This window comes from Podarcis cretensis (genome assembly GCF_951804945.1).
Source record: "Podarcis cretensis genome assembly, chromosome: 5".
In the NCBI taxonomy this organism is placed as follows: domain Eukaryota; kingdom Metazoa; phylum Chordata; class Lepidosauria; order Squamata; family Lacertidae; genus Podarcis; species Podarcis cretensis.
The window spans coordinates 25518548-25531519 of record NC_137174.1 but is presented as its reverse complement, the minus strand read 5'-3'; the positions used below and the strand labels follow the sequence as shown (position 1 = coordinate 25531519).

Sequence of the window (12972 nt, the reverse complement as noted above, 5' to 3'; positions counted from 1 at the left end):
ATATACCGCCCTTCATCGAGAGATCCAAGGGCGGTATTAGTAGTAGTAAAGATATTACCCTGCCCATCTGACTGGAATGTCCCAGCCACTCTGTGTGGCTTCCAGCATATGCACAAACATAATAAAACATCAAACATTAAAAACTTCCCCATACAGGGATGCCTTCTTCTAAAGGTTGTATAGTCACTTATCTCCTTGACATCCAATGGGAGGATGTTCCTCCTTCTACCGAGAAGCCCCCCTGCCTGGTACCCTGTAATCTCACTTCTCGCAGTGAGGGAACCGCCAGAAGTCCTTCAAAGCTAGATCTTAGTGTCCAAGGCATTGTGAGTTTAGGGGCACAGAATAGCAATTCAGGGAAGCTAAAGAACTTCAGGTTAAAATTTAGGTGCTGAAAAGACTTGGAGAGAGACTGTATGCAAGTGTTTATATGCTAATGCTAGAGGCCTGGCCAGGGCAGTCGTCCTCTTATATACCTGCTGGGATTGACAAGGCATCTGGCCCTCACCGGAATCTCATAACTCTCCTGACAGGTGATTTGGTCGGCAGCCACAGTGTGGAAAGAAAAGTATGAGATTGCCCACCAGATACCAGGCACTCAATTTTAATCTAGAATTTAAATTCTCAGATCTTTCATTGTTCATTTGAGCAAGTAAACTACTGCTCTCACTTCATTACAAACAGTGTTTCTACCTGCAACACACTTGAGCAAACCTGCTACTCTTCCTTTCACAGATATTTTGTTGCCATTTTGCAACTGTAGCTGCCTCTGATTAGTTATAATTTAACTCTTGGGGGAAATAATTAGTATCACACATCATGTGCATGGAAGTTGCCAAACCAATTATCCAGCTAGAAGGATTACTGGTAATAGCACCAGTTTTCCTATAACTTGAGATTGCTGGATAGTTTTGATGAACTGCAAAAGCATTTTTAGTTTGCTTTCTGTTGCCACCCTGGAACTTTTCTTTATTAGTGCCTTTTTGTTTTGTACAATTCCTTGCAAATGAAGAAAAACAACTTTTCTGCTTGTATATGTTGATAATATGATTTTGGTCACTGAGAACAAACAAGATTGTACAAAAACAAGATTGGGTGCAGGCCTGGCCAGAACATAGGCATCCTGACTGTGACAAAGGTGGCCTGTGTGCTTGTTTGATTAACAGCTGTTGGGAACTTCAAGGTCCCTGCTCTCCCTTCTTATGGTCTTTGTACTGGACATGGAGACTCCAATAGAGAGCATTAGATGTCAAGAAGGAGGCCAAGTGGGCATCCTATCAAATGACAGGGCAGGAGCTACACAGAGCAGGGCCTTTTCACTGGTGGTGCCCATTGTGTGGCTCACTCTTTCCAGACCTGTTCTCTTTTGGCCTGTATTTTGCAGCTTTAAAATTTAGGAAGCCTTTGGAAGAACTGGTTGACAAGTCTTATCAGTCGCTGACATATGAGTCGATTTTATTTGCTGCTATTCTGGGCTTCTGGTGCACCAGGCTTTACACCAGAGCCCTTGCATGAAGTCTTGGGTTTGCAATTTTGGGAGAGGGGAGGCTGCGGCACTGGGGAGCGGGCATGCTGGTGAGGCCCCCTAAATTTAGAGACCCAAGTTGTCCTGCCCTCGCATGAAGTCTTGGGTTTGCAATTTGGGGAGAGAGGAGGTTGCCTGCTGGGGAGCAGGCGGGCTGGTGAGGCCCCCTAAATTTAGAGGCCCTAGGCTTCAGCTTACTTAGCCTATACATAAATCTGGCACTGGCAGAGAGCAGAGAACTAGTGCAGGGCTGCTTGCTCCTCTGTTAACCAATATCATTCGTATCTTTTCAAATGTTCATGAGCATTTTAAATCAAATACTAGCTTTCAGGCATTTTTCCAGAGAGTTCTTGGTTGCCTGTATGGCTGCCTATATAAATATGACATGTGTGTGGTGGTACGAATTCAACTAGTTCAAAAGAAAATTTGCAATTTGCAATTATTATAATAATTATGAAGAGAACGTAACAGTAGATCTTCGTGGATGCAAATCAATCGATATTTCTAAATTACCTAAAATGCACCCTTCCATTCCTGGATTGTATCAGTCATTTTCCCACCTTTTAGGCCTAATTGTTTCTGTATCCGATTAGCTCTCCCACACTCCACTTCTTCCCAGCTCTCTGTTCAGCCATTTGTCTTCTAATCCTGAGTCCTTGGATGCCAAATGTGATATTTAAGCCAGTAGCTATCAGCTGCACTCTGATACAACTGGCAGCTCTGCCCATGTACCAACTGCTAAATCTGGACTTTTTAAACAATAGGATGTGGGTTTTGCTAGGTCCAAACGAGCTCTTGATAGAAATAAATCGGTGCTCTTTGTGGAACAGCCAAGGACAAAAAGGAGCAATAGGTAGCACTGCTGTCCAGATCATAGCCTCAGTATATTGGTTGGCAGCAGAATGTGAAGAATGTTGGCCTGTCATTCAGGCAGGCTTTACATGTCATGGGCTGAAGCCTGGCCTCGTGTTCTATAATCCGTATTGCCTGAGGTTTTACACAATCAGAAGACATTTATTGTCTGTGTGAGAGCGAGGGGTGGGGGAGGGAAATGAGAGAGCCGGGGATATTAACTTTGGACTAGGGCCACCTCTGAAATATTTTACTGCACATAAAGCTGAGGAAAAGCTAGTCACAGGGGGTTTTTTGCAAACATTTTCAGCTGTGCAAGAAGCCTTGTTCCAGGTGCAACTGAACACAGGGTAACTTCATCCGATAGTATGTTGCCCAGATAGCAGTGAAGGAGACAGAGTTTCTCCTCCTTATTGGGTTCTTGTGAAACCTCTTGGGATGGGATCATTCTGTGGGATCTCGCAAGGGGAAGGAGTGGTCAAGGTCTTTAAAAGGCCTCACCCACAAAGTTTGGGGTCCTGTGAGTTTCCCACCCACCTTTGGGTTAGAGCTATTTAGGTCACTGGTTGACAAGGCCAGAAATGAATTTTTCCTTCCAACATTCATTGGCTTCTGGTCATTGCTGCTACAGTTGTTTGCCTTTCACTCAATAAAATATCGCTTACTCATTTACTTTTTGGCAGTATTTTGCCACAACTGTAGGCTGGGCAAGATCAACATAGTAAAGAAGGGGCCTGCCCAAGATTTCTCCAGTGAAAATAGGGATGTCAATAATAGCAACAACAACAACAAAAACATGTACAGGGCTGCCTTCAGATGTCTTATAAAGGTTGTATAGTTACTTATCTCTTTGTCTTGGGGATTGCATAACTCCATACCCTCCAACATTTCTCTGATAAAAATAGGGATGTCCTAAGGAAAAGCAGGACATTCCAGGATCAAATTAGAAACTGGGATGGCTTCTGTAAATTCAGGACTGTAAATAGGGACACTTGGGGGGTCTGTGAGGGGAGAATTAGCTTCGACACATTTCTGCTGTTGACACATGAAAAAATGCCACATAGACAAATGGTCAAAGTATGGCCTTTTCACCATTTTGCCTGGTGTGTCATAGTTAGTTACCCCACTAATAGTTTTTCCCCTGTAGGTGGTTTGTTTATATTAAGTGGCCCATAGTTCAACCTACACATGTTGTCCAGCTCTTTCTTTCTGCCTTCAGATTGCAACTGGTATGAAGAGGTAGGTGTGCAGCCTCTGCACATGAAGAATTCCAAGCTGTTTTGTGTGTCCTGTCAAGTTCAAGTTATGAGTCAGTGCCAGCCTGTGCAGATTGTAGTATGTAGTACATAGCACAGTGGTTTTACAAACACCTTGGGTTACAAACACTTTGGGTTACAGACTCCACTAACCCGGAAGTAGTACCTCTGGTTAAGAACTTTACTTCAGGGTGAGAACAGAAATCGCACGCCGGTGGCGCAATGGCAGTGGGAGGCCCCATTAGCTAAAGTGGTACCTCAGGTTAAGAACGGTTTCAGGTTAAGAACAGACCTCTGGAATGAATTATGTTCATGACCAGAGGTACCACTGTACTTTAGTGCGGTTTTGCCTCTTTCGAGCAATGGACAGCAATAAAACAAGGTAGAGGCCAGGCAGAACCAGACCAAGTTTATATCCTTGCGCCCATCTGGGCATCTCAGAGCTCCTGCTCATCTCTGTGCCACCAATGTCACAGGCTGCTCATCCCTGCTGCAAGAGCTGTTGCGTGCCAATGAAATGATTTTCAGGAGAGCTCTTGAGAAAAGTTGTGATTACTGGATTGGGCACATTATTTCCACCTTGTCCTCTCTTTTACACCTTAGTACAAATGCTATATGCAAGCCAGTATGCTTCAATAGCTGGATCCATTTCTCATTGGCTCTCCTGTCTCATATGACAGCATCATTTTTTTAGTCTACATGATACTGACAGCTGAATTGACCCAGTAGGGTGCTCCATGAGAGCAGCCGTCTCAAATATTCATTACACTACTAATGTATTCCTGCCATCTTTCTCTAGGCAAATGTCCTCTTGGAAGAGGTATGTGTAGATTTAAAGGTACTTCCATACCACTTCTGCAATGCAGGGCACAGTTGCAGGGATTTCATGAAATGTTATTTTAGAGTGGGGAGTGAAATGAGACTTTTCTGTACCTGTTGCATGTAAAACACTTGTCTCTCTCCACTATCCAATTAATTACTAAGTGAATGAGTGATGAGTTACTGCCGATTTCTTACTCTGTAATGACTTGTAAATTTTTAAAACAAATTTCACTTTTGCAAAATTAATTACACTCATTAAAAGTATTTACTAAGTGAAGTTCTTTATAAGGCATTTGTTAAATGTCATGTTTATTTTTTCTGCTATTAATCAATGAGGTAGCTGAATCACTTTTAATAAATATATCACTCTTGTTACTGTGTTTAAAATCTAAAAAGGAAAAAGAAAGCTTCATGTTCTCACTTTTTTAAGTTTTTTAAGTTTAACCTTTTCAATTATTTTGTTTGTTTGTTTAGATATATTTATTTTAAAAAATGGATGGAATTCAATGCCACACTATTACAAATGTCTGTGCAAGCATATTGACTTGTCAAAGTGATCCCCCTCCCCTCCTGTGCTGTTCTGGGGGAACCTCAGACCCCCCAAAACATCCAATTTCAGGGGGCACAGAAGGTGCACAGGGAAAGGAAGGGGGAGAGTACAGAGTGCAAAATGAAGCCCTTGCACGGGATGTCCACTGATGGAGTTGTTAGGTGAACCCTACCCATTTTTTTATCATTATATATGTCTTTATCATGTCTCCCTCAGTGTTTTCCTTTCTAGGTGATGGATCTATACCTATTTTGCTTTAGCAAAGCTGAGGCTATAGCTGCTCCTGGATCATAACCTGGGCCTCAGGTATCTTCCATTTTTTACTATTCCTACATGAAAACATTTTGTATCTAATGGTGTCCCTCCAATGATGAAAGGAATTTTGATCCATCTGAGGCTTCTATTAGTGTAATCGGGAGAGAACTAATTTTTGGCCAGTTCCTCCTATCCATACCCTACAAAGTGTTCCAGAGACTTGTGGGACCCTTTGGAAGGTAGTGGTGCGGCTGCAGGAGGAACTGGTCAAAAGCTCTGCCCTCCCATTGCATTGACAGAAACCTTCCTTCCATCAGCAAAGGGATGCTGTCAGATATAATCCAAAGTATTGACCAGCCCAAGAAAGCTAAATGGGGTAGGAACTTTCAACAGAGAAAAGCAAGTAGTTGATTCTTGAAAAAAAAATTCCCAGATCCGTGAAGACAACCCCAGATAAAATTATGACCTCACATACACAGGTCATGGTGAAACTCAGGAAACTGCTTCTCTATGTACCTTGGGGCAGGTAATTATTAGCATATTGTTTCATATCAAATTTCTCATTGCAGTAGGTCCATAACAGGCCCCTCTGCTAGAAGAGGGTATAATAATAAATGTTGACCGCTCATTCCTAAGTGCATCTTGCAGTGCTAAGAGGAAAAAAGGGTGGATATAGATATATAGACACATATGTGCCAATAGAGATCTTCCTGCATTAATAGCACATTAATGGTAGCATCAGTGCATTGTTAATTAATTAAATTTGTATACCACCCTGTACCCGCAGGTCTCAGGGCAGTTCACAACATAAAGCCACAAAGTAACAAAAACAAAAACAAGAACAACTCAGTAATCTGCCACATTTTAAAAGGGCATTGGATATCATTAGTAAGATTTATCGCTGTCAATGCACAATTTGTCAACAAGAACAAATAAATTATGGTACATTTTATTCAGCAACTACAGTGGTTCCCAAACTGTGACCTGGGAAGGATTGGTGGTCCCTGATACACTTTCAGTAGGTCATCAAGAACACATCAGTTTTGCAAAAAACAAAACAAACAAGAGAAAAATAAATAAAAACAGAAACTTCAACTTGGGAGCTGAAGGATAATATTCAGGAAGAATAAACTCTTTCACAATAGAGTGATTATTACTTGTGAAAATTTTCCAATGCATGTGAACTGTAGCTAACCACCTACTGTATGTGTGGAGGGGGTGGGGAATCCATCACAATAAGCAAGAAGACTAATTTCTTTCATTCTTTTTAGATTTTAGCTGAAAGGCAGCACCACACAGAGGCGCAGCTGCGCAGCTCAAACTTCTGCCTCTTCCTGTTGGGATCCCGATGAGGCAGAACATTAATCTGTATAGCAAACGAATGACTACCATTTACATAATTACATTTAGCCCCAACTTATAACATATTCATAAGCACAAGAGAGAAAGAGAGAAGAATGATGCTTTTGTATAGATCAAAATTACAGATCAGCTTGAGTATGGGGGAGGCAGATCGCCGGAATTCAGAGTTCTTACATTAATCTAAGGCTGAGCTGAATTTTTGTGTGTTTCCACACACACGAAAACCACCAGGTAATCAATATGGGAGAATCATTTTGGGGTAGGGGAAGTTTCTTGCCTTAAAAAAAAAACTTGCCTCGGGAACCACTTTAAGAGGATAGAAAGATGCAACCCTGGAGTGAGACAGATCAAACTTTGATTGCTTAAGGCCAAAGACACTCAGATCTATGCAACAAATAATATTTGCAAATGCAAATACAATCATACCTCGGAAGTTGAATGTCTTGCGAGTTGAACATTTTGGCTCCAGAACGCCTCAAACCCGGAAGTGAGTGTTCCGGTTTGTGAATGTTCTTAGGAACCTGAATGACTGATGCAGCTTCCTGCAGCCAGTCGGAAGCCACATCTTGGTTTCCGAACGTTTTGGAAGTCAAACACACTTCCGGAACAGATTTCGTTCAACTTCTGAGGAACGACAGTACTAAAAATACTATGACAGAAAACACTGAAAATAAAGGCCAGAACCAAGGATTTGTTGTTGTTGTTTCATTGTTTAGTTGTGTCCCACTCTTCGTGACCCCATGGACCAGAGGACGCCAGGCACTCCTGTCTTCCACTGCCTCCCACAGTTTGGTCAAACTCATGTTCATAGCTTCGAGAACACTGTCCAACCATCTCATCCTCTGCCATCCCCTTCTCCTTGTACCCTCAGTCTTTCCCAGCATCAGGGTCTTTTCCAGCGAGTCTTCTCTTTTCATGAGGTGGCCAAAGTATTGGAGTCTCAGTTTCAGGATCTGTCCCTCCAGTGATCACTCAGGGCTGACTTCCTTCAGAATGGATAGGTTTGATCTTCTTGCAGTCCATGGGACTCTCAAAAGTCTCCTCCAGGGGCTACGCCTGCTACACCTACAAGAGCTCTCTTAAGCTGCATCATTTATATACATAAAAATGAAAAAGGATGCATGAAAAATTGTATGCATTTGTCTCAATATATGCAAACAGCTGCCAACCCAGCAGTTCAAAAGCATACCAGCGTGAGTAGATAAACAGGTACCGCTGCAGCGGGAAAGTAAACACTGTTTCTGTGCGCTCTGGCACCTGTCTTATTTCCTTACAAGTCAGCATTTAAAGTTTCTGATTGATTTCACAATTTTGCCAATTTTCATCATTTTAAATACCCCACTGAAAACTAAAAAGCAAGTCTGCACTTTTGAAAAAAGCAACAACCTGCGATAACCAATATTATTTTAGATTTTAAGATGAACAACTTTGTTTCATTAATTTTTTCTATTACAGCTAGGGATTGTAGGAAAGTTTTACCCAGTAGCCATTTCCCCCCCATGATGTCCAGAAAACATAAAATTTTGTTACAAGACATAAGAGACCCATATTGCATGTCTTTGCAATAATTTTCACCATTAAAAACTTTTGATTCCATCATGCTGAAAATTTAGGTTTTCTAAACCTAGTTTTTCCACAAAAAAACTACATTTATATATATATTTTTAAGGCATTTATAAAAACTTTTGAGTGCTGGTGTATTTTTTCCTGAAATCCTCATCATGTTATTGAGCTCTGTGTAAAATTTCAAAGAGATATGATCATTGGTTATGGAGCAAAAAAAAAAAAAAAAAATGCACACAAGGCTGAGGATCTCAAAAGGGACAGAAACACAGATTTCATGAAACTTTGAAGTGTTATCCATTTGAGATGGGGGGGATTAAGGGGGTTTCTTTCAACCATAAGGGAAGGGTGTATACCAAGTTTCATCAAAATCTGAGATGGCAAAACCCTTGTTTTTTGCATTGATTTGATGTGGAATGACCCCTTAACCATCCAGGGGTCCTTTACCTTTATCATATGTAAAGAATTTCCCCCTAGTATAATGCATGTTTGTATCCTATTCCCCCCCCCCACACACACACAGAGACACGTGTATATTTTTTGGGTTGGAGAACCTCATAGCAAAATTTGGAGACAATTGAATTTTGAAGTATATTGGCTTGGGAAGGGCAGATTAGGTAGGTGTGCATCACAACACAAAGTAAATGAATTGATTTCCCCATTTTCTAGTATGTGACATGCTGCAGCAGTCCACTTACTGCTTTTGGGGATAATAACAAAATAACAATGGTAGTGACTGAGTTTTAATCAGAGGCCCTTCACATATCATCCTAAGTAGTTGACTGTATGTAAAATAAGAAAATGTGGTGGCTTGCAAAAGAACAAGCCATCCAACACAGTGCTTCTCACTTTGAGAACCTCTAAAAATACCGTATGAGAAGTTCTTATACTGTTTTTTGGTCGTTGCATTGTCACTGGAAAATAGATTTCATCCATAGGATCTATTACTTACCAAATCCCAACCTATTCAGTCAGATCCTATTATAACAATAGCTGCCCCCTGTTCTGCTTGATCTGACACATGCCATTTTTATATCATTTATATTTATATTATATTGTTTAAATTGGAATATGACACAAGCTTCTGATGTGAAAGGACTGTTGCTTGGAAATTGCTGAAGTAAACAGGGCAGTGTTTAGCCAACAGAAAATATGCAAAACTATCTGGATTGTAAAATTGTTAACTTTTGACAAAGGGTGGATCTACACATGGGGGGGGGAATGCTATGAATATGTCAGAAATAAAATCGTTATAACGAAAGAAAAAACACTATGTAAAAATCACATAGAAATTAATTTTGCTCTTTGGTGCCATCTGGTGTTGCTTGTTTATAACACATTCAAAGCGTTATTTTTTGACTAATGTAGCTGAGTCCAATGTTCCCTCAGATCTTGAAATACACTACATAATGGGGGGGTGTCAAATTTTCTAATGCAGTATGAATAGAAGTTTGCTATCGACTATAATCTTCCCACCCCCACTCAAAAAAATGATGTAGGATAACTGATGTTATCCTGAATCAATGATGTCTGAATTAGTTAAAGACAAATTAACCCTTGGGATGACCTGGAACCTTCAATGCTACAAGCATGCTCTGTTATCTAGTAAGTAATTTGTATGTTGTTCAGAGTTGGTTTGAACTTTGCAAAGTTCTAAGCTACTTCCAAACAAGTTTGAGGTTGATTTGTCCAATTTTCTGCCAATGTTGGGGAAATAGGGACTATTTTGTAAAGTTTATAGACTCAGTATGGCAAGTGGTACATACCTCTTTGCATTCGCTTTGCTAATGAATGGCCAATGCTGATCAATGACTTCACTCCCTTCCTTAAACTCAGCAAACACAATACGAACTTGGTTCTGTCAAACATGTTTACTTCTCACTCTTTCTAATCTTACCTTACAATATACACACACATTTGCATGATTCTAGTATGTTCCCAGAAAGCTTGTTTTCTATGTGGGCTCAATATATCTAAAAAATACAATTGAGGGGGGTTTCTTTCATGTTGGGAATTATTCAGTTAATTTTTGCTTGACTGACAGATCTCATTCATTATGGAGCCAACTGGTGGGATATCTAGAGAATTCCAATTCTTTGCTGCATATAATTTAGCTGCTGCTACAGACAAGCTTTTGATAGTTTCTAGTGGCACAAGGAAGGAAATATTTTCCAGCTTTGATTTTGCATTTGAGGATCCTTGCATAAAACAACAGCATGATGGATTCTGTTATCCCAGTGTTTTGATTGTGATGCGTGTCTTTGTTTATTTGTTTATTTGTTACCATTCATGTCATCTGTCATGAAAAATCCCAAGGTGGTTTACATGCGAAAAGCATCATCCTAATAAAGAATTCAGGCTGATTTATGATTCCAACATGAACATTCGGCTGTCATCTTCTAGGATAGCTATTAACTAATTGGTTTTTCAAAATGGTAAACAAAACTGGGAAGCTGGACATGATCCAGCAAGAACAACTCTGATTCTTTTTCATTCCTACACTTCAACATCCTCTTAGGTCAGAGACTGGGACCATGAAATCCTCTGGATTTTGTATGACTACAATTCCCACCATCCCTGACCACTAGCCGTGCCAGATGGGAGTGTGAGAGCTGGAATCTGAAAGCATATGCAGGCCACAACTTCACCATCCCTACCATAGATGATGCCCAACCTATGTATTCTTAGTTTTGTTCACCACAGTCTTTTGCTCAGGTGAGAGGTTTGCAGAATCAAAATCCTTGTGTCACATTTTTTTGCTAAGAACTCTTCGTTTCCACCTGCTTACTAATACTTAATAGCATCTCTGCAATGTTAGGCCAGATGGAGTGGGGGGAAAGAGAGTGGCGGGAAGATAGTGGTATATCTAGGGTGAGAATTCAGGACTGGATTCAAAGGTTGGGAAGTGAACACACCAGAGGTGAACCCACTGACAAAAGCCTACTGTCCCGCTCCTCCACCATTGCATTAACTTTTTAAGATTTGGGGTGAAGAGTTGAAATCTAAAGAATTGCAAGTCTGGTCCATATATAATGCCTAAAAAGCCTTCCCAAAGCCTGTCCAGGAAGGCAATGATTTAGTGATGGGGACAGTGATTTAGCAAGGCCAAGAGACCTTCAGTCCGAAAAAGGCCCCCAAGCCCTGACCTAGATGTTGCTGAGCCAGACCTACAGCTTCTGTTTTGTAGGGGTCAGCTTTGCACTGAGCATAACAACTAGTTTAGTCCTGTGCTGATTTGCAATGGCAAACATAAAGAGAGAGGAAATGTAGGCTTTCATTGTGGATTATAGTTATTTAACAAATTATGCACACACAGAAGATAACAATCAAAAACGAGTAACAGGAGAAGAGCACATTGCAAAAACTAGAATACAAGAAAGCAAGAGGAGGGATTTCATTTCCGACCTAAAGTCACGATTTGCAAATCTGCATACGTCGGAGACAGGGAGAACATTAATATTATCAGTACAAACCCAACGAGAACTTTCATGCAACAATAATTGTTTCTGCTCCACTCTCACCTATCCAGTTTGCCCTGTTTGGTTTATAATCATAGTGCAGTTGTTCATGAGGTCAATAAGGAGTAATTTATATAACAGGAAAAAATGGATAGAATTCCTCTTCCCTCCCTCCCTCCCTGTACTGAGCTGAACACAGACTATGAGAGAACTGACAAAGTCCACCGGGAAATATTTTCCCTTATACAAGATTCAGCAACAACCCATAACATCTGGAAGCTTAAAGACATCAAACAAGACATTAAAATCAAAGTAACACACCATGTTTGAACTCTCTCTGCTTCTGAAATTCTATATGCTCAGGAAACCCATCAAAAGAAGAAACAGAAGCCTCATTCCCAGCAAGGTTGTAAACATGTGCCTGGGTTGTATTACCTTAGACTGCATGCATGAGGTCCTGTGACTGAGGTCCACACTGGAAAAAAAAAATCCTACACACAGAAGCAGAGCATGCCAGGGAGCAAGGTGGCTACAACTCCACAAGATCTACACCTCTCTTGCTCTTCCTGGTGCCCTCCAGATGCCCTGTGCTGCAAATCCTATAAACTCTGACAGTGCTAGCTGGGGCTGATGGACATTGCAGTCCAAAACATTTGAAGGTCACCAAGCTAGGGAAGGGTAGTCCAGAGAGTGTTTCTTTAGCAGTGGTCACACAAATATGTCCTTCAAAGAGGCCTGCAGGGCTGCATGGGGTCCTGACATTGCACCCTGACCCCAGTTCACTCCTAGCAGCATTTCCAAGCCCCTCACAACTTTCCCCACAAGGCATGTCCATGTCCCCTTGTCCAGCCATGGAGGTAAGAATACACTTGAGCCTGTAATGGCTCAGCAAAACCACTAGGGAGAGAGGAATCACTCGGAGGAATTTCACCAGCCTTATTGAAACGCTACTGATAATGGAAATGGTTTACTGAATATTTTACTGAATATTTACAAACAAATTGTAAACAGATAAGGATATTGGCAGGATTATTGTAATAACCCACAGTTTTATAAGAGAATATATTTAAAGCAGATGAATAAAAGAATAAGTTAATTTAGAATATGCAGGAAATATAAAAAATAAACTGAAGGAATCGCAGAAAGAGGAGGAAAGAAGGAGTTTTGAAATGTTAGAATGATTGTAAAACTATTGAAATGTATGCAACTGAAAATCATAATAATAATACGTTTCTGAGCACAATTCAAAGTGTTGGTGCTGACCTTTAAAGCCCTAAACGGCCTCGGTCCAGTATATCTGAAGGAGCTTCTCCACCCCCATCATTCTGC

At 40.8% G+C, this 12972-nt stretch overlaps 1 protein-coding gene across 2 annotated transcripts in view; it reads right to left on the bottom strand.

Moving 5' to 3' along the window:
• LOC307215935 (uncharacterized protein) overlaps nt 1–12972 on the bottom strand; it is a 102910-nt gene that overhangs the window by 82826 nt on the left and 7112 nt on the right. The gene's annotated exons all lie outside the window — the stretch shown is intronic.